Source organism: Pinus tabuliformis, chromosome 1_2 (genome assembly GCF_031772625.1).
Source record: "Pinus tabuliformis cultivar Carrire ecotype Pingquan chromosome 1_2, CPIR1, whole genome shotgun sequence".
NCBI lineage: Eukaryota > Viridiplantae > Streptophyta > Pinopsida > Pinales > Pinaceae > Pinus > Pinus tabuliformis.
In genome coordinates, this window is record NC_142298.1 from 841,916,129 (window position 1) to 841,939,792 (window position 23,664).

Consider the following 23,664-nt stretch of genomic DNA (forward strand, 5'->3'; position numbering starts at 1 on the left):
AAATGGTAAGTGATCTCTCTCATATTGTTTGTTTCAATTAATCGTAAGCTAAGGAAGGGTAGCAATTATGTCTTGTTTGTTACTGGATTTCTCTAAGGTCTAGGGAGATCTGTCTTATCTGCAAGATGGATTAGTCTGCCTAACATTGTGCAATTAATGACTAAATTAGTGACCAAAATTATGACTAAATATACTACTAGACGATAAAATTTAGATAACCAATTAATGACTAAGCTAAAAATGAATAAAAGTTGGTTGTGTTCTAAGATACTATAAATTAACCACTATTGGTCACCGACTGAAAAATGATCATTTATATGAAAATTTTAGTCGTTCTTTTAGTAACTAATAATGTGCCCTAGAAATCCTTTCCTATAACTGAATGATTAAGTCATTATCCACCTTGCAAATTTTTATTTATGCCTTTAGACTTCTCAAGGTGTTTGTTATGTCAAGAGAATACTCATCTCTGTGTTGCTCATCTGATCTGTAAGGAGAGTCTCGTGAACTATAATCCACCATTTTTCTAGTCATCCTTAATCTTCTTCTTCCTGCAATCATACCATGTCAGATAACCAAATATAAACATAGTCAACATAGCTTAGTGAGGTTCATAAGAAGCTATCACATTTGCAAACTTAGTCTAGATTAGCACGTTACATGTGTATACATAATCATATCAATATACTAACATCATGCATGATAATACTAACTGCATACAATAAACTCATGCAAGACAACCATAAACATGACAATGCATGCATAACAACCACATACACATTGACATGCATCATAAAAAATGCATTATGCCCTTCCAGTCCAAGTATTTGAACCATGTTCTGATACTAATCTATAAGGCCACCTCGCACATTTTGCCACTCTATCTGTCCTGTCGGGGTAAAATTTAGTTAAGTGCTACTATGACATGACCCAACCTCCTATATATAGTTAAGGAAGTGGATTCGACAAACTGGAACTTTACTAACCTTCCTCAAGAGCTACATGACACCCAGGAGCTAGATAGTGCCCAAACCCTAAGATAAACTACTTTTTTAGTGACATGATCCCACAAATGCATGCATGACAAGGCCTTTGTGTGCTTATAGGTCTCTAACTACATGTATAAGCCTACCAGGATGCAATTATATCCCAAAACTTCCAGTTTAGAGGGTGTGGTCCAGGATTCTGAGCCACCATTTCAGGCTAGCCTCTAGACCACTACCCAGAACTCAATGAGACTTTCTAGAATGATAAACAACATCAGGACAAAGCCATTCATACAAAACTTTATGAAGGACTTTCCCTAACCAACCCTAATCATGATATTCATTTCGTCAAACATAGGTTGAACATGTAATCTACAAGTCATGAATTGATCCGGATTTAAACAGGAACGCAACGAATTACAGAGATAACCATAAACTCAGAGATGCAGTGGAAATAATACTTCATTTCATTAATGTAAAATACTGAAATATGCTTACAAACAACAATGGAAATAAACCAGCTAGGGCAATGGTAGCTTATCTCTGAGAAGAGATGTGGTAGCTACATGCCTCTGAATTGTGTTACAATGAGGCTCGAATGCCTATTTATTGTTGAGAAACAATGGAAAACCCTTAACATCCCAAAACCTAACCCTAGAAGATGAAATGCCAAATTGTGGGCCCCGTTTTGGGTAAGTTGGTACATCAACTTCACAAGGTCGTAACTTTGGCACCCGATCTTCGTTTGATGCGTATAATAGCTCGTTAGAAAGAACTGTCTGAGCACTACAACTTTGGGAAGAGCAACATGGGTCCATGGACCCATGTTGCTCCCAGATTTCCCAAAAAACGTCGTTTAGGGCCTCAAAACGGTTCCAGAAGTTCAGGACCCAAAAAACTGCTAAAAATAGTAAATTGTGCTATAATTATGGAAACTGAAAAACTGAAAGAGACAGTTGTGGGGGTTAAAATGGGATAGGTGGGTGGCCACCAACGTCCACTTGGATCATTTCTCTCCCCTTAGGAAGCAATGGTCCCCATTGCATTGAGTTCCTCCATTTGCTGAACTTGGTCCCTGGTGAGTTGTTCTACAATCTCGGATGTATCCGGTAACGGTGGGAAGCATGGTCAAGGGCAGTACACATTGAACACTTGGTGCAGGTGAAGGAATGGAGGAATGTTGTGCTCCAAATCATTATTTTCCATAGCCTTGGTAATGGTGTAAGGACCATGTCAGTGTGGTCTGAGCATTTGATGGGTTCTAATAAGGCATTCTTTCTGCTGAGGCGACCAGACTTTGTTGCCCACTTGAAACTTGTGCGGTACCCCTGTGGGTGAGGAGAAGTTATTCCCGTGTTCTGTCATGACCATATCTTTTTGTTGTTGCTGCTGCATGGAGGAACCCTTTACAAGGGTCATGGATGTGGCAACGACCTTCCCCTTACTTTGGGAGCGAACCAGACAAAAAATAAATTTCCTAGTCTGTGAGATGAGCTTGTTGCCTTTCTTAGCAGTGATCAAAGAAGTGGCGGTAGGTGGGGCTACCTCTGATATCCTGTATAATGAATTACCCAAAGAAATAATAACAATGTGAGGCCTTGACTCATACACAGCATGTCGCCTCCACAAGTATGGTTGGCCTAATAATACATCACAAACCTTTAGAGGTGTAACATCACACAATACCTCATCTGTGAAGGGCTTGATGTTGTAGGGAAGGCGGTACTGCTGGCAAACTCGAAGATCTCGTCCTTGGTGAAGCCACCCGATATTGTATGGCTGTGGGTGTAGTGTAGTTGACAGGCCAACCACTTCACAACCTCTGCTGAAATGAGGTTCTTCTGGCTCCCACTGTCAACAATGAATTGCAACGGTGAACCCTTCACCCACATTTGTGAGTGGAAAAGAAAATCCCCCTCCTTTGGGTCTTCGGGCTCATTCTTCTGGATCTTGGCAGCGGCAACAATGACGTTGGCCTCCACATCAATGATCTGCTTCCCTTTGCCATTCCCCTTGTCGGGTTCTGACTCAAGATTAGAACTTCCATCTGATTCGGAAGCCTTTAGTTTGGCCACGAGCGACTACTTGGTCTGACACTCACTTGTGTTGTGAGTGGGGCTCTTATGGAACTCATACCACTTTCCTATGTCCTTCTTCGACTTCATGGTGTTGTTCTTTTCTTACGGCTTTGACGAGTTGTCTTGAGTCACCTCGCCTTGGCTTTGTCCTTTGGTCTTTAGATTTGCAAATCCAAACTCTTGCTTCTTCTGTTTGAACTTCTGCTCGATTTTGACAGCGTATCGGTACGTTGTGCCGAGCGAGGAGATGTTCAGGAACTCCATCTCTTCCTAGATGTATCTGTGTAGGCAGCCGTGGTATTTGAGTACCAGATGCAGCTCAGAATCTTTGATACCCAACTGTATGCGAAGGGTATGAAAAATGCTTGTGAACTCTGGCACATCTTGGTCCCATCCCTATCGCAGCATGGTCCACTTTATGTATTTGTCCTCATAGCTTTTGAAAGGGTAATACTGCTCCTTAATGGCATCCCGGATGAATTCCAAGTGGGTGCGGCTGAATATAGTGAGCCTGTACTTTCATCCTTCTGCTCGCAGTAGGTTTCCCACTAGTCCTTGACGTGGGGCACTACTTTGAGAAGAGCGAAAATAATATTTTCCCCACTGGAAAAATCATGAACAAAAAAATAACCCTCTAGCAGATTTAACCATTTATCGACGGCATCTGCATCTATCTGACGCTCGAATATGGGGATTTCAAAATTAACTTGTACCTTAAAGGGTGTGGCGTTTCTAGAGTAGCTATTAGAAGTCGATGCATCGCCCTTAGGTAGCCGCTGAAGGATTTGTGCAAAGTTATCCATCATCGCGTTCCTTTGCCACTCGAGGGCTTCTTCGAGCAAGATTTTGATAGGATTTCCTACCCCCTCGTCTTTCTTTTCATCCACCATGGGAGGCCATCAGGATTTGCGAGGCTGGTCTTGCAAAGGTTCGACCAGTTCAAGCCCTAACTCCTTATATCCTGACCTCGTTAGGGACATGCAAAGAAAAACAGAGAAAAAGAAAACCGCTCTGATACCACTGATCTGGATTTAAACAGGAATGCAATAAATTATAGAGATAACCATAAACAGAGAGATGCAACAGAAATAATACTTCATTTCATTAATATAAAACACTGAAATATGCCTACAAACAACAATGGAAGTAACCCAGCTAAGGCGATGGTAGCTTATCTCTGAGAAGAGATGTGGCAGCTACATGCCTCTGAACTATGTTACAATGAGGCTCGAAGTCCTATTTATTGTTGAGAATCAATGGAAAACCCTTAACATCCCAAAACCTAACCCTAGAAGATGAAACGCCAAATTGTGGGCCCCGTTTTGGGTAAGTTGGTACATCAACTTCCCGAGGTCTTAACTTTGGCACCCAATCTTTGTTTGACGCGTACAATAGCTCGTTAGAAAGATCTGTCCAAGCACTACAACTTTAGAAAGGGCAAGATTAGTCCATGGAGCCATGTTGCTCCCAAATTTCCCAAAAAACATCGTTTAGGGCCTCAAAACGGCTCTGGAAGTTCAGGACCCGAAAAACTGCTAAAAATAGTAAATTGTGCTACAATTATGGAAACTGAAAAACTAAAAGAGACAGTTGTGGGAGTCAAAATGGGATAGGTGGGTGGCCACCAACATCCACCTGGATCATGAATTCATATCTAACATAGGGGTCTGAAACTTATTTGAGAATCACCAAAGAGGTCTAATACCCTCTCATAATAGTTTCAAAAACATTTGTTAGCTCATGCATTCATTATCCATTCATCAACTAATCAAAACATATCAAGGGCCATAGTTAGAACATGTTATGGAACCATGCTTATAACCAACATATAACCATAAAATAACCGTGATAGAACAGTCATCCAAGCCACATAATAACAAGTACAAGTAATCATAAATACAATAGGAAAATAGCTCTTAATAACATATGCAAAACCCAACCAAGTCAGGGACTTCCACGTACCACCCCACAATATATTGGGCTAAACCAAATCTTTCTTTCATCCAATCACCCCCATGCCATATTCCAAGAATGAATGTGAGACTTAAGACATAAACAACCATCGCTTCCCCAATATTAAACCACCTCCACCCTCATGCTCCTGAAATCTCGCAAAAACCAGTCAAGAGATTGCATAAGCAAACCAAAACATAAATAACCAGGGCTTCCCGGAGATTAAACCACCTCCACCTTCAAGCTACCATGATCCTACCAAAACCAGTCAAGATATAATAATGCCCAAAACAAGCTTGGATGCCTCATAGTTTCTTCACCAATACCTTAACGAATTTTCTTGTCTCCACCCCCCTGTCGATGGCTTATGGAGATGAAACCACCTTCACCCCAAACCCTTGGGAATTTCCCTGAGACCACCTCACCCGGTTCCAAAATCTTTTGACAATCCAAAGCTCAACCAAATAAAATAACCCCATCACACCATGGCTATCTAGAAATCATAAGGTTGAAACCACTATCATACCCGAAAAAATCCATGTCAATGACATAAAGAGAACCAAATACATGAATGCATGTACCATAAAATCACAAACTAGCTAGGAAATCATACATGAAACCTGTTACTTGCAAGTATTCCTGCTGAAGCTACTTGATCCAACTTTCCCTTGCTTTTCGCTTGTTTCCCTTAACCTTCCTTTGCTTTCCTTTCTCCAATGCTAAAGTTCTCCAAGAATGATATAAGTGTGCAATAATATGAGAGAATAGAGAGAAAGCCCCAAAACTGAACTGACAAAAGATAAAAATGACAAAAGGTTGTGAATTGATCCTCAAAAGCCTTTTTATTATTGAGGCCTCTATATTCTTCAATTTCCTCTATTTTCCTTCAATTTTCCTCCTCGTGCAAATTTGTGACCCTTCACCTTCCTTTTCTCCTATTTTCCTTTATTTTCATAAATAAATGTTAAATAATGCCTTTTCCAATGCCTTTGCTAATTTCCTTAGCCATAATAAACCGAAGTGAACACCCACTAGGATGTTTTTCTCAACATTAAGCTTGGAATACATGTCCCATGACCTTGGTCTTATTCTTTTGTATTTATTAACTTTATTACATGAACTTTTAGCTTAGTGTTGTTACATTTTCACCATTGAAGAAGATTTGATTCTCCCAATGACCAAACCCATAGCCCTTGGGGCATTTTGAGGTAATGGTTGAACATGTGATTGCACCCAAACATATCATATTAAATGGTCTTATGACTTATTCAAATACAAGTGGATCAAAACCCATTTCCATGTCCTCTTTTTAAATCTCTCCATGGTGAGTGAATAACAAGGACACTCTGAATGAGGATACCCAATCTCCTTACTTCCACCACCATTGTTGCTCATGAGACTAGGATGAATGGAGAGTTTAATGGCGAGGTGTATTATCCAACTATCATAAGTTGGTAAGTATAGTCTTCGTGTCAACTATCCACTACATCATTTGAGGATCAACCCTACAATAAAGCAGTATTGTGACCAAGGTTAGCTTTGTTCATTGCTCAGAGTGGTGATCACTTCAAACTTATGGTTATGCGAGCTCAAATATTTGATATTAGTGCAAGTGTCCACCCTTTGAGCCTATATTAGGTATGTTAAGTGCCCTATTTAGTTCAAAAGATTTTTTTTCTCGTATTGCATCTCTAAATGCCAAAATTTGACTGTAATTTGAGAATGTGTCTAAAAAATGGCATCATCTCAGATCCTACAATGGACTACAAAATTTGTTCCATGGGAGGTAGTGGGAAATTTTCTTTTTCACTAGCTTTATTTAGGTTTTTTAAATCAATGCAAATTTGGACGTGTCTATTTTTCTTTCTAACTAGTAACATATTATATACCCACTGTAAATGCCTAACTAGAAATATAACTTTTTTCTTGTAATAATTTGATCAATTCCTTCTTAATTTGTAATTCCAAGTTAGGATGTGATTTCCTTGGTTTTTATTGAATGAATTTAATATCATATTTGAGTGGGATGATATGTTGAATTGTAGAAATGACATACACTTTGAGATCATCATCAATCCATGTGAATACATCTTTGTACTTTTTCAAAAGTTTGATGAAAGATTTTTGTTCTAAAGGGGTATAACATAATTTGAGATTTACGTTTTGTGGATTGTCTTCGAAGCCTAGATTAATGATTATAATTTTCATTGAAGAACTATTTCTTTTGCAATTAGGTGAATCTTTAAACGTATCTTTCAACTAATACATTTTTGTAATCTAATTGCAATTTTTGGAATTAATTTTTCATATTTAGATTCAGAATCAAGTGAAGGTTGATCGATCTCTTTATCATGTTGATTTTCATCAAGGATAGGATCAAAATAACCATCTTCTTGAGTCATGAAGTTTATAATTTTTTCATAATTATTGAAAACTCTTTGGTTTGTAATATTATCGAAAACTGATGGTTTGAACAATAATTCAATTGAAAATCTATCATGTGCAAACTTTTTGGATGGGATAAGTTTTGAAGACACATTATCCAACATATATGCTTCACATGATATTGAAAATAGTAAAATTAGATTTCAAATCTTAAATTACTTGTTGATAATTCCTAAGACAGATAGCAACACAATGAATGGTGTTACATACCTGCCTTACAATGATTTCAAAATCACCCTATACTTGATTTTTTCCGAAATCTAAATCAATTTATTTCTTTAAACCTCGAAACAAGGCTTTATATTCAAGTACATTATTAGTGCATTAAAACTCTAATCTACGTGCCATCATGATTTGTCCCTGTTAGGATCCAAGAAAATGCAACTTGTGATAGCTCCTTCATTAGATTTCTATCCATCAAAATATAAAGACCAAAAATTACTATATACATCTAATTATATATTTCCATAGATAAAATCTATACATTTGTACACATTAATCTAAGAAAAATTCTCAATCTCAAAGTGCATACCTGAATCTATAAAAGGTGACCTCTTTGTAAGAAAATCCCCAAAATACAAATGAATATAATAATTGATGATGATAGAGTTTGAAAATAATTGGTTATTTTTTCCATCAATTTTGGTAAAACCATATCTCATATATTTTTCATGCTCTACGTTAATTTGGTTGGGCTCACCATTACATGGTAGCCACAAATGATCCCAGGGAGTGGCAAAGTAGCCATTGAACGTTTTGGCCCAATCTATACTTAAAACCAAATCATATGATTGTAGAATGTCAACAACTATTATAACAATTATCTCGTGAATTTTAGCGTTGGAATATATTCTAACAAAAACATTCTTTAGTTCACCTAAAACTATGACTCTTGACCTATCAAGTTGTACAATTTTAGTATACTTCTTAGGTCCAACATTTAATTTTTTACATTCTGAATATGGAATAATGTTAGAAGAAGCACTTGAATCTAGTAAACGATTATGTACTTTTTCGTTAAATATTAAGAGGAAGGGAGGCATGTGGGAATTTTATTTTTCCCTAGTCAACACATAATTTGCATTCATTGGTTTATTTTGACATTTTGAATTTGAATAAGGAATGTTTTTTCCTTTGTCTTTGGTTATAGGAGCATATGTCTAATCTGCAACATTTTGTATTTAAACATTTGGATAATTTGTTCTTTTGTTGCCTAAGCTTTGATAATTCAAAGAAAGAGGTATTTTCTCTTATTCTCTTCATAATATTTATGATATCATAACCCAATTAATTAGACACAACTAAGGTTCAGTTAATCATTTAATCTAAATATTGTTCTTTTTGGGTGCAGAGTAGAATGAGGATTTGCAAAAGTAGAAGAAGGATTTGGAGAAGTGGGGGGAGGTCCTTTACTTTTGGTTTGAATAGCATGTACCTCCTCAGGTGGTTGTTCTTCATTATCATCAATTATTCCTTCTATCACATCCCAAATTATATTAACTTTAGCCATTTGTTGACTACTCTTAGCATCATCATATTTCTTTTCTTCTTCTTCTTCCTCATCATTTTTTGCAATATGACTCAATTTCCAAGAGGTGGATCATTCCTTTTAAAAGGCTTCCAAGGTATCCTAGAATATGATTAATTTTCTCCATTCATTTTAAGATCAGTAATATCATTAGTGAAGCTTTTAACAAACTTGTGCAAGCTTTCCATGTCTAGTGTTTCATATGCCTTTTTTCTTGTACTTATTTAATTTTAGTTATTTTTTTAGTAGTTGAAAATGTTTCATATCTTTTGCATGGGATTTAGTGGAAATACTCATAATTTCTTTTTCAATCTCTAGAAAACGGGTGGAGTTCTTTGCAAATTGATTCGAAACACCAAAACTCCAGAGGCTGGAGTTGGTCATGGGACTTGCTTTCATATTGCTTGTATCTTCCTAGAGCTTCTTGCATAGTTTCATTTATGTAGTCTTGTGTGCTCTCTTAATGAAAATGGTAATCAATTAGGACATAGAATTAGAATAAAACTCAAGTAGAACATCTATTGAAGGTCTAGATCTAATGGGGATTTTGTTCATTAATAGCATTAAAAAATTTTAATTTGAATCTTTAATTTTTACCTTTCGTTGTACTATGAAACAACCCCCCATTTATAAATAACAATAGCTAAGGTTAGAGATATAAATGGGGACCCTTTTTAAATTTTTAGTCTTAGGATAATAAAACCTAACTCTAAGAAATTGCCTTGAAAAATCTTGCAAAACAACCCAAGGATGAGATCCTCATCGCAAATCGCAAATCACGCTTTTCCATGTGACTATCATAAAACACCTTTAAAAATTTGCGATGCGCGATTGAACCTCCCGCTGCGATATCCCGATCATAAGCACCTTATCATTTTGCAAACTTCGCAAGTAATTAAGCTATGCCACTACAACACCCATTAACGATTTGCGAAATGCATTATTGCGACAATCACAATTGCATCTCGCCTTATAGAAAGCACAACGCTATATTGTATCCATTTAAATATTGCGATGTGTGAATAAGAGCGTTAAGTGTGTGAAATAATTGTGTTTTAAATACAAAAACGAACGAATTGACAGGTTAATAAATATTTAGTGCCCCGAGGAGAGCTAATCATTTTCCAAATTATGGGTAGTTAATGTTGAGTATCTCATTAAACCTTTCTCACAATCCAAAGTCATTTCAGAAAAGATTTCAATCTTAATTACCCGATATTGTCTGAGCTAATATATCTTGTCCATTTCAGGAAAGCTACAAAAGACATGTCATTGAGGAAGGTGATGCAGAAACAGAAAAAGCAGAGCATTGTTGCATCTGAGTTTACAGAGATGGCTCCCATATTCTCTAATACATTCTGCAACGCTGACGGAGGATCAACAGCTCAGGAGGTCATAAACAATAGGCTTGAGGATGAGCGTCCCAAAATTACTGTCACAAGAGCAACAGCTGACTCAAAAAGACCTTTGGAGCTTCAATTCAAGGATGTTGCCTGTTCTTTCCTGCATAGGATAGGAGCGAGGGATAAAATCCTCCCATACATGGATATGATCAGGTGGGTGGTCGAAAACCTCACCATTGAAGATAGGCAATTCAAGAATTCAAGAAATGAACTCATGGGATCATTCAAAGTAGAGGACATGAAGAAAATGTACCATATACCTGATCCTCAGGATATATATTATAATACATACATGGTCAGCTTCGAAAAGAAGAACCCATACCCCTTCAAGCTAATTCAGAGCCAGAGAGTATTGGACAACAAATTAAAATTTGACAAATCGGGTATGTATGCTATAGCCTCTGTGGCAAACCCCTACAACTATGCAGCTGCTATGTTATGTAGACTATATGGGTTACCCAATAATTCTAAGTTTTCCATAGAATGGATTCCTCTAATTGATGCCTACGTTAATTCCCACATCATGAATTGGGCCACCATCCTATCTGATAACCTAGCCACCATCATTACTGAATATCGACAAAAGAGAGCCTCCTCTCTAGAGAACCTTCCCCCGTTCTATTTTAGTGCCTACATTATGGACGCCATTTGTTTTTACACTACATTTCCGACTATGTGTTGGAAATGTACCTTACAGGACCCCTGCCCTATCCATCTCAGTCATAAGAAAATATGGGAATCCCATTATATACCCCATTTCTATAAAATATCTCATTCTGTTATTTTGCCCCTACATCAAATAATTTTCAATAAGAAAGCCCCCAGGTTTTCCCAAGAAGCCGCAACAGACCTTCTAGCTGTCGGAAAATATTTTATTGAAGAATGGTTCGCCTACATTAGGGTTTTTAGCAGCACAACCAACCCACATGTCATTCCATTGTATGTTTATGATAAATTGTTAGCAAGGGAAATCACCCACCAAACCATGGGAAAAGGCCTAACTAAAGTCCTCAAAGAAAACAAGAAGTTATTATGGACCTCTTTTCCTGTCAAGTGTGTTCTTTTGCTCTAGAAAATTTCAATCATGCCATTAAGGAGTTAGTAAACATGGAAGCCCTCGGGCTTCATACATTGCCGAAAAGGCAACTTGATCGAGACAAGGTAGCACATAACATCACTATTGCGGTAAAGCTCAAGCCATACAACCATGAGGATAATGATTTTGAAGACCCGTTACAATTCCCCAAGTCCTTCGAACAAGCATTCAAATGGGCTAAAGCGAACCTGAGTCCTAAAAAATTTGAAAGATTTCAGGAATTCAGAAATGAAAGGCTCAAATTAATCCCAATGCACTTGTTGAAGATCGAAGATAAGCCTACACCAAGTGTGATTGTTAATAGTGAAGGACCTAGTTCTCGCATAGCGTCTCAAGTGAATACTGAGAAAACACCAGATATAGGGAAGGCCCAAGAGACAGATAATACAGTAGATTCCAGTAGGAAGTCAGCTGAGAAAGAAGTTCTAAGCACCCCACCTAAAGAAATCAGTTCAGAGGTTAAAGGCAATAGTTTGGAGCAGGAGTGGGACCAATTTAATCAGAAACTGCAAGACACTCCCAAAACCACAAATGCCCAAGAGACAATGGAGTGTCAAACTCCCCTGCATATTCAGGAGAATACAGAGTCCAAGTCTATGGACGAGCAGTCCAAATCCATGTATGAGCAGTCCAAGCCTATGGATGAGCAAGCAACAACATCCCAACAAACTGATATTATCCCTGCTCTACCCACATCAAAGATTGTATTGAAAGTGACCGAAATCCCTCCACTTGATGTGTTCTATAGCCTGCTCCACAAGGCTATAGTAGGAAGATAGAGAAAAAGGAAAAGGGTAGAAACACCCGAGCTCCCACCTGGAAACGAGCCAATGGACATAGTTTGGAGGGACAGTCCTTTCAACCCAGCTGAGAACTTGACTAGATTGTCACAGTTCACAGGATCATATGTAATGGCCACCATGGACAAAGCCACTGAAGTCTCTACTTTGTTGAGAGAAAAGGAGGAGAGGATTTCACAACTCAAGCAGCAGCTTGAAACAGAGAAAGCAAGTGTGAATAGGCAAGCAGCGGAGAAGCTTTCCCAATTGCAACAGAGCATGGAGGTCTTGAAAATAAGCCACAAAGCTGATATATTGGCTAAAAACATGCAACTCCAAGAATTACAGCAAGCCATGGAAAGATATAAGGATGTTCCTACTACCGAGGAGTTCGTTAAAGAGGCGCTAGAACTAAATTCCCTCCTAATGAAATAGCAAGAGCACTTCTACCAAAAAATGTCACACATTACTCCTTATCTAATCACTAGTGAACAGCGAACAGATAAGGTGATCAACCAGAGAATCGAGTTTACTGATCTCAACACCAGAATCTTTGAGTTCATCGAATGGCAGGAAATAGAAGAAGGAAGGAAAGCCAATCTCCTTGAAATTGAGGAAACACACAAAGACATTATTTTCACAGATTGGGACGCGAGAATCAAGCAAGCTAAGCTAGCAGTGGCAAAGGCAGGTGGGGTATTAAAGAATATAATCAAGGCGGTGAACCACACTCTATTTTTCACCAACCTAATAAAGGAAGGCAATCTAAAAGAAATGCCCGATTTAGGTGCTTTAAAATAAAATCTGGCAGGAAAAGATAGAGACTCAAAGGGAAGCAATCGTAAAATTGACCAACCAACTGGGAGTCGTATTGGCAATACCTCATGAAGCTGCACAACCATATCATGACCCTTAACTTCTCACTTCATTCGACTCAGCAGATGCTGCCACCTCTCACTAATGCGATTTTCGCAGGACAATTCAAGACACATTTTGGGGCACCTCCTCAACTCAAACCAATGACCGATATATGTGATTTGACGAACAAGATGGCAGAAAGCAAATCATCATCTTAGTTCTACTCATCAAGCCACTGTTTATTTTTAGAGGTAGTTAACTAGTTAGGAGGAAGGTTGTTTGAAACCTCCTCAAATTTTTGTATAATATATTTCTGCACATTAGTTAGAATAGTATTCATACCCTTCTCATGCATTTAGAGAAAGGTCGAGAATTTTATCAAAAACATTTGCAAAGAATTCACTTTTGTAAGTTTGTGAATGCTTTGGTGAAATTATGGAACATGATCGTTTCTTTTAGATATCAGATTGCTTTCCTTTGTTGATGCACTATTGTGTTCTTGGGAGATAATTTGATTTAAAGAAAGGAATCGATCCATGTCATTAGTTAAATGAGCAAAGATTCACACATATAGTACTATTATCTTGTATGATTGATTATGTTTTCTTTTAATTAGTGACAACACTTTACTTTCATGAATTGTATGTGAGCTTTATTCTTTTTGTTAAGTGTTAATTGCACTATTGTATGATGCCTAGCTGAAATTATTAATTTTCATATATATAATTCATCATATATGCGATATATTTTATAAATTTCTTTGACTAACTATTTAGTCAAAGAAATTATCTTATACGTTATCATCTTTGTTTATGCGTGATTAATCTTTATTATCACATGTTAAGCAGATATCTTTGTAGATCGCATATCACACAAAAATACCCAGGTTTATATTAGAATAAGTTAGTTAGAGATTTGCATGATAGAATAGGTCATTTAGATTATCATTATTCTATTGCAAATGCTCATGAATGACCCACTCTCATCTTAAAACCCACACTGGGAAATTGGTCCCATTATCCCCAGTCAGAGCCACCACTTTAAATGGAAAAGGAGTTGTCTTAAGGTCCGGACCGGGTGGTTATCCCCCATGTTGGGGTAGCAGAAATCTGAGGCCTTCAACATTTTGATGCTAGAAGGAGGGCCGATCTGACCATGAATGGAATATAAACCTAAAGATCAATTGAAAAATATTCATAAGAGTTAAGACCCCTCCACAGATTCTACACCTTCTAGATCTCGTTCAGAATCTCTTGCTCAGAAATATGAAGTTATAGAAACGTCTCCCTCATCTCCTGAAGTAGTAAGACAACCACCTTCCCCAGATTACACTTCGGTGTCTCTTGAAGTCCATTCTTTGATACAGAAATTGGAACATATATCCATTTCTGCTGAGTAGCCACAGAGGCCCGAAGTTTCTGGTGAAAGTGTTACTTCCTTATTACAACAAACGGGTGTATTAACTAGATTACAAAGTGAAAGGCTTGGAGTAACCCCTTTTGAACTCCCCATCCCTCCATGATGTAGGAAAGTTAGCTCACCAAGATCTGAATCAAATACCAGCGAGATCACATCACCTTTCCATCCATTCACTTCCCCATTCACTTCTACTCTATCCATAACTTCTCAACTATCCACTTCTTCAATTACTACTACCACTAGTAGTATTAACCTAGTAGTAAGTTCTTCGCCATCTATACCTACTTCTAGACCGACCTTCCCATCTTCTTAGTCTCCAACTCAAGTTATGGCCAATCAACCCTCTCAACCTTGGACAAACCCTGGTGTTTTCCTGGTTGCAAATCCAAATGCACTCCCAACAAACCCAGAAAAATGGCTACCCAAGTACAATCCCGACGATGCTCTTCCAATCAAAGAACATCTAAATAAATTTATGTTGGCCATGAATCTTAATGGAGTTTCACATGAAGATGTTGTAATCAAACTGTTCCCTTATACCTTCCAAGGATCTGCTGGATCTTGGTATTTTTCCCTTCCAGTAGGTTCAATTAGGAACTAGGATACTTTTCAAGAAGTATTTCTTGCAAAATTTGGTGATGATAGGACCATAGCATCCTTGATCAATGATATTTCTAATTTAAAAGCTAACTCAAATGAAAGGATCAAAGACTTCAACTCCAGATTTAACAAGTTGCTAAATAAAATCCCAGTTGCCTCAAAACCTGTTGTAGATGTACAAATAGAATGGTACATATCATCTCTTCCCTCTAATATTTCAATTTTCGTAGATAGAGCCAATAAGGCTACCCTTGTAGAAAACATGAAAGAAGCCATGTCTGTAGAAAGAAGGATTATAGCTTTGGAAAGAGATCACAGATATACGAGAGGAAGTCAAAGAAAGTAACATTTAAGGATGATTCTAAAAGGAAAGCTTCAAAGGACCCTTTCGATCTTGAAGACCTGCAGAAATTATAAAAGACAATGTCTAATGAAATGGTCGAAATCAAGAAGCAGGTCGTAGAATCCTCTGCTCCCAAGAAACCTTTTCACTCGTTTAAAAGGAATCCTTCTTCTGCATCACAACCCTCGAACACCATTTCAAATGTTGAGTCTGATCAAGAAACGGAAGAAGACTCACCAGCTGAAGAGGAAGCCGAAACGGAAGAAGAAGTTGAATTAAATGGAATGTGGGATTTCATCCTCCCAAATGAAGAAGATGCACAAGCTATGCTAATGACTACAAGGAGAAAAAAACTCTCCTGACATGTCTATCACAAATCAGAAACAAAAAACTGCTACTCCTATAAAGGAGAAAACAGTAACTAAAAAGTCTAAGACTAGTCAGATGAACTCTATTCCACTAGATTCTCAAAATTCTTCCAAAACATTGGTAATCTCAGATACAGTGGAATACAACATAGTCGAAGATACGAAAAATACTAGAGCAAACATCGCATTGCATGAACTCATTAAGCTCAAGCAACAATAGAAAATTTTATTAAGAGAATTAAAAGTAGCTCTTGTATCCCCTCTGCCATCTGCTGTAGTTACTCAAGCTGCCTACGATATGGGAAAACCTCCATCATCTTCCAACAAAGTAGATCCTTCAGATTTAGTCCTAATCGGTGATAGATCTATTTCTCATATTCCTCCATTTCTTCTCACTTATGAAATTTTCAACAGAAATGTTCATAATTGTCTTGTTGATTCAAGAGCCTCTTCAAATATTATGCCAAGATTTGTGTGCACCAAATTGAATATTACACCTCAAAAATATGTGGTACACATAGTTCAATTAGACAGGACAAAAGTAGAGGTACTTGGAGAAATAGCATCAGTTTCAATTAGGCTTTCCTCTAATCCAAAAGTTTCGCAAATAATTGATATTTTAGTGGCTGATATCCCTGAATTTTATGGTTTAATCCTAAGTAGGGATTGGTCTGAAAAGTTGCATGGTTACTTCGCAACTGATTGGTCTCACATGTGGTTGCCACATAATGGTAAACCAAACCAAATTAGGGTAGACCGAGAAAATTTCATGAAATATACAGTCACTAACCTTGAGGGAAGCAATGAACATGTTGCCTTCACCAATAACATCATTGGAAATTACTCGGCTGAGTCATTTTTTGGATCCTTTAATGCTCAGAGGTCTCCCTTTCCAGATAATGCCATAGTGTCTCAAATAGAAAAAATTTCACAAACAGATGCTTCCAAGTGTGTAAATTTAGTAGATAAAATTTCAAATAATTCTTTGTTCTGGACTCTCTATTTTGATGGTTCCAAATCTGAAGACGGTGCAGGCGCAGGATGCATTTTGATCAATCCGCAAGGAGAGAAAACCATGTTAGCCTACAGACTTGAATTTCAGTGCACCAATAATGTCGTTGAATATGAAGCATTGATCCAAGGACTGTACAAAGCCATTGGCCTTAATGTCAAATATCTACAAGTCTATGGTGGTTCTGAAGTAATTGTGAAGCAGGTAGGAAATACGATTCATAGTGTCTCTGGACACCTTAAACATTATCAAACATTAGCCCAAAATATGACTTCTTACTTCTCTGCTTTTAACATTTCTTCAGTTCCTAGACTGCAAAACGCAAGTGCTGACTTACTTGCTAATGTGGCATCCAAGCTTATACCCTCAGAAGAGTTCATTCCAGGCATATTTTCAATAGAGTTAATATTTAGGCCATCTATTCCCGATAATGTAACAAATTGGAGAGTATTCAATAATGATGCGGATATAGTTAATTTCCTTACATCAGAAGGTTCCTATGAGGAACAGATCATAGACGAACAATAGCATGATCTCCAAATTAAAAATGATCAGAATCAAAACCCAATCCCGAAGTTTGTAGTTAAGATGGAAGATCTTTATGATCTAAAGGATAGATTCAAGAAAGTTACTAACTCCAAAACTCAAAGTTCTACTTTGAGATTTGAAGTAGTAAACTTAGGGTCAACTAAAAAACCTCAAAATGTCAACCTAGGTCTTGGCCTATCATCAAAAGGAATAATATCATTCATTAGGTTGTTGAAAACATACAAAGGTGTCTTTGCTTGGGATTATGCAGATCTCAAAACCTATGATACCTCTGTGATTCAGCATACCATACCTATGACTTCGAACGAAAAGCTAGTTCAACAGAATCTTCGCAAAATTCACCCAAACCTTGAAAGTCAAATTAAACCTTAATTAAACAAGCTTCTGAAAGCCAAGATAATCTTCCTTGTTATACACTCTAAGTGGGTATCGAATATGGTGCCTATAAGGAAAAAGAACGGTGATATTAGGATTTGTATCGATTTTAGGAACCTGAATAAAGCTTGTCAAAAAGATAACTTTCCTTTGCCTACCATGGAATAGATATTGCAATCAGTTGCAGGTTCCGAATTAATGTCTTTTCTAGATGGATTCTCAGGATATAATCAAATTCTTGTGCATCTAGATGACAGATTAAAAACAACATTTAGGACCAAGTGGGGAACATACACCTATCAGAAGATGCCTTTTGGACTCATTAACGCAAGTGCTACATTTCAACGTGCTATGGATATTGCTTTTAAAGGTCTGATTAATAAATCAGTTGTTATTTACTTAGATGACATCACAGTCTTTTCTAAGGATAGGAACAATCATTTAAGTGACCTAAAGCACATTTTTGAAAGATGCAAGAAATATGGCATTTCCTTAAATCCAAAAAAATCTTATTTTGCTTTACCAGAAGGCAAACTCCTTGGGTTTATAGTGTCCAAGAAATGGATTTACATTGATCCCGATAGAGTCCAAGAGATCGAAAAGATTCCTCTCCCACATAACAAAAAGACCATGCAATCGTTCCTAGGCCAAATTAATTTTGTAAAAAGATTTGTTCCAAATTTTTCACAGATTGTCCTACCCCTTCAAACAATGATACGAAAAAACGCAGTTTTCAAATGGGGCAAACATGAAAGGGAGTCATTTGAGTTGATTAAAAAATCCATTATTAATGCTCCTTCGCTGACAACTCCTGACTTTCTCAAACCTTTTGTATTATATACTTTTTCATCCGATACATCATATGCAACAATTCTAACATAGCTAAACAATGAAAATATTGAGGCACCCATCTCTTTTTTTAGTTCTAACTTGCAAGGTGCTGAGTTAAATTATTCAACTGTCGAGAAACAAGCATTTGTTGTTTTTAAAACCTTGAAACATTTCAGACCTTTTCTTCTTAAAACCCATACAAAGATAATAGTATCCTACCCCACAGTAAGACAATTATTAATCCAAATAGAATTAGGGGAGAAAAGAGCTAATTAGGTTACTACACTTCAAGAATATGATGTGGAAATCCGGCCAGCTAAAATTGTTAGGGGCCAAGGTTTTTGCATGATGTTAACAGGAGCTTCCCAGTTATCACCAGAAGAAGATCAAGGTAATGAAGTACAAATATTAGAGGTAATCCTCAATGATACACAATCACAATACGCTGACTTGAAATTTTATTTAAAGAATGGATATGCTCCTAAGCATCTTGATTATAAAACAAAGTATGCTTTAAGGTTGAATCAAATCAGTATGAATTAGTCAATGATGTATTGTTTAGAAAAAAAATATGATTTAGTATTACTAAGATGCCTGGAGAAACCTGAAGCTGAAAAGGTCATGCAAGAATTACATGATGGGCCAGCTGGAGGACATTTCGGAGGAAATACCACAGCTCACAAAATCCTGCATGCAGGATATTATTGGCCAACGATATTTAAGGATGCACATGAATATGCAAGAAAGTGTAAAAATTGTCAAACTACAGCCGGAAGAGAAAGAAATTTAGCATTCCCTTTGCAACCAGTAAACATCCAACAATCATTTGAACAATGGGGATTATACATAATTGGTGAGATTTTTCTTGACTCTTCCAAACAACATAGATTCAGCCTTACAGCTATTGATTATTTTACAAAATGGGTAGAAGCTATCCCCTTAAGGATAGCCAATACAGAAATAATTACGGACTTCATTGATGAGTACATAATTACCAGGTTTGGCTTACCCTCAGCTTTAATGTTTGATAATGCACCGTACTTTTCTGGAAATGCAATTGTAGAATTTTCTCTAAAGCGAGGTTTTAAGTTAAAATATTCAGCCAACTATTATCCACAAAGTAATGGATTAGCAGAATCAACGAACAAAAACCTCATCAAAATTATCAAAAGGACTATTGACCAAAACCATAGGAATTGGAACAAAGCATTGACATTTGCTCTATGGGAAGACAAAATTACACAGAAGGCATCTATCGTCTCTTCTCCTTTTGCTTTAGTTTATGGAAAAGAAGTTGTTCTTCCCACAAACATAGCAATCGCATCTCTTGCCCTAGTGAAATTCATCGATGAAAACCCTTCTTCTTCTCTCCAAGATAGACAGTTTCAGGTTCTTAAGCTTGAATAAGAATGAGAAAAGGCCAAAGCAACCCACTTCCATCATCAACAATTAGTCAAAGCCCTCTTTTGATACAACCTCTACCAGTCAAAAAACTTTTGAAGTAGGTGATTTGGTTTTCAAATGGGATAAAGCACACGAGGAAAAAGGTAAACATACCAAATTTCAAAGACTATGGCTTGGCCCTTTTCAGATTATTAAAAAAATGGACAATCAACATTTCTTTTACAAGACTTATCAGGTAAGAAGGATTATTTGCCCGTTAATGGGCAAATATTGAAAAAATACTTTTCTTAGAAGACAGCCTCTTCCAATTTTGTATCATATTGCCTTTAAAATTCTTAGGAAAATAAAGTTTAAGTAGTATTTACTTTTGGCTTTTCAAAATAAAATCTTTGATAATATTTCTGATTTTTCGCTTCTATAAGTAAGTAAAAGTTAAAATAAATAATTAGAACATTCGAGTACCAAAGCAAACCTGATTTTTTTGGAAAAACTTGATCTTGCTAAAAAAACATTTATTCTATGAACAAACTCTTATCTTTTTAGAGTATGAATGTTTTGTTATCAATCAAGAAAAGAATCTTTAACCTAGTAAGGACTTTCTGCAGATCAGTATCTTAAAACTCTATCATTATCATCCAAAACTCTCAAAAGAACCAATGATTCACCCCATCTGATAAATTTTTCCTTTTTCAGAGTGTAATTCTAAAATATACAAAACTTAGAAGATAAAAATTCTCATTATGAGCTTGTTTACCATGTTCATAGGGAAATAATTAAACTGATATTACCAATACTGCATATCAAAACAAGGTAAGAGCTAGCTTGTTCAGTTTAGTTACAACCAGTGAATGGCATTTTCATTATTAGGTTACCAAGCCTAGACGATGTCTTTTAAGAAACCTAAAAGAAAAGATTATATTAAAAAGGAAAAAGGGACAAGATCCAAGTGAGATTCAAAGCAAGTGAATATCATTTTGAAATTTGAAAATTGCTTCATATGGGACAATGCATCATTGTTGGTTAAAAGATAAACTTGTTGAGGCTATGAATGCCTACTGGCAGCAGAGGCTCTATCTGTGATAAATGAGTAAACACCAAAAACTAATCTGTAGAAAACACCTGCTATATCACTTTAACTCTTATTATTGACTAATGCAAACATTTGTATTTATATCATTACAAGAGTAAAGTAGTTGAATAAATAGATTGAGTAAGTGATGATGATTCTAGAGAAATGTTGTTTACTTTATAACTCATGTTATTATTATTCCTATAACTCTAATTACTTTGAAATTTTTAGAAATTTTAGAAAACTACTCAGAGATAGCTGGTTCTCCCAAGTGAATCGCCAATTGTTGTACTATGAAACAACCCCCCATTTATAAATAACAATAGCTAAGGTTAGAGATATAAATGGGGACCCTTTTTAAATTTTTAGTCTTAGGATAATAAAACCTAACTCTAAGAAATTTCCTTGAAAAATCTTGCAAAACAACCCAAGGATGAGATCCTCATCGCAAATCGCAAATCACGCTTTTCCATGTGACTATCATAAAACACCTTTAAAAATTTTCGATGCGCGATCAAACCTCTCGCTGTGATATCCTGATCATAAGCACCTTGTCATTTCGCAAATCGCACTTCACAAACTTCGCAAGTAATTAAGCTATGCCACTACAACACCCATTAACGATTTGTGAAATGTGATATTGCGACAATCGCAATCGCATTTCGCCTTATAGAAAGCACAATGCTATATTGTATCCATTTAAAGATTGTGATGTGCGAATAAGAGTGGTAAGCGTGTGAAATAATTGTGTTTTAAATACAAAAATGAACGAATTGAAAGGTTAATAAATATTTAGCGGCCCAAGGAGAGTTAATCATTTTCCAAGTTATGGGTAGTTAACGTTGAGTATCTCATTAAACCTTTCTCACGATCCAAAGTCATTTCATAAAAGCTTTCAAGCTTAATTACCTGATATTATCTGCGCGGATATATCTTGTCCAAAACAGGCAAGCTACAAAAGACATGTCATTGAGGAAGGTGATGCAGAAAAAAAAAAAAGTAGAGCATTGTTGAATCCGAGTTTACAGAGATGGCTCCCATATTCTCTAATACAGTTTGCAACGCTGGCGGAGGAGAAATGGCTCAGTAGGTCATATACAATAGGCTTGAGGACGAGTGTCCCAAGATTACTGTCACAAGAGCAACAAATGACTCAACAAGACCTACGGGGCTTCAATTCAAGGATGTTGCCTGTTATTCCCTGCATAGGATATAGGATAGGAGTGAGGGCTAAAATCCTCCCATACACAGATATGATCAAGTGGGAGGTCGAAAACCTCACCATTGAAGATAGGCAATTCAGGAATTCAAGAAATGAACTCATTGGATCATTCAGAGCAGAGGACATGAAGAAAATGTACCATATACTTGATCCTCGGGATATATATGATAAGACATACATGGCCAGCTTCACAAAGAAGAACCCAGACCCATTCAAGCTGATTCAGGGCTGGAGAGTGTTGGACAACAAATTCAAATTTGACAAATCGGGTATGTATACTACAACCTCTTTGGCAAAACCCCTACAACTATGCAGCTGTTATGTTATGTAGACTATATGGGTTACCTGATAATTCCAAGTTTTCCATAGAATGGATTCCTCTGATTGATGGCTGCAATAATTCCCACATCATGAATTGGGCCACCATCCTATCTGATAACCTAGCCACCATCATTACCGAATATGGATAGAAGAGAGCCTCCTCTCCATAGAACCTTCCCCCATTCTATTTTAGTGCCTACATTATTGACACCATTTGTTTCTGCACTACATTTCCGACCATGGGTTGGAAATGGACCTTACAAGACCCGTACCCAATCCATCTCAGTCATAAGAAAATATGGGAATCCCATTATATACCCCATTTCTATAAAATATCTCATTCTGTTATTTTGCCCCTGCATCAAATAATTTTCAATAAGAAAGCCCCCAGGTTTTCCCAAGAATCTGCAACAGACCTTCTAGCTGTCGACAAATATTTTATTGAAGAATGGTTCACCTACATTAGGTTTTTTGGTAGCACAGTCGACCCACATGTACTTCCATTGTATGTTTCTAATAAATTGTTAGCAAGGGAAATCGCCCACCAGACCGTGGGAAAAGGCCTAACTAAAGTCCTCAAAGAAAACAAGAAGTTATTATGGCCCTCTTTTCCTCTCAAGTGCGGATCTTTTACTTTAGCAAATTTTAATCATGCCATTAAGGAGTTAGTAAACATGGAAGCCCTCAGGCTTCATACATTGCTGAAAAGGCAATTTGATCCAGACAAGGTAGCACATAACATCACTATTGTGGTAAAGCTCAAGCCATACAACCATGAGGATAAATATTTTGAAGACCTGTTATAGTCGGTCGAGTCCTTCGAACAAGCATTCGAATGGGCTAAAGCGAACCTGAGTCCTAAAAATTTTGAAAGATTTCGGGAATTCAGAAATGAAAGGCTCGAATTAATCCCAATTCACTTTTTGAAGTTCGAAGATAAGCCTACAACAAGTGTGATTGTTAACAATGAAGGACCTAGTTCTCGCATAGTGTCTCAGGTGAATACTGAGAAAACACCAGATATA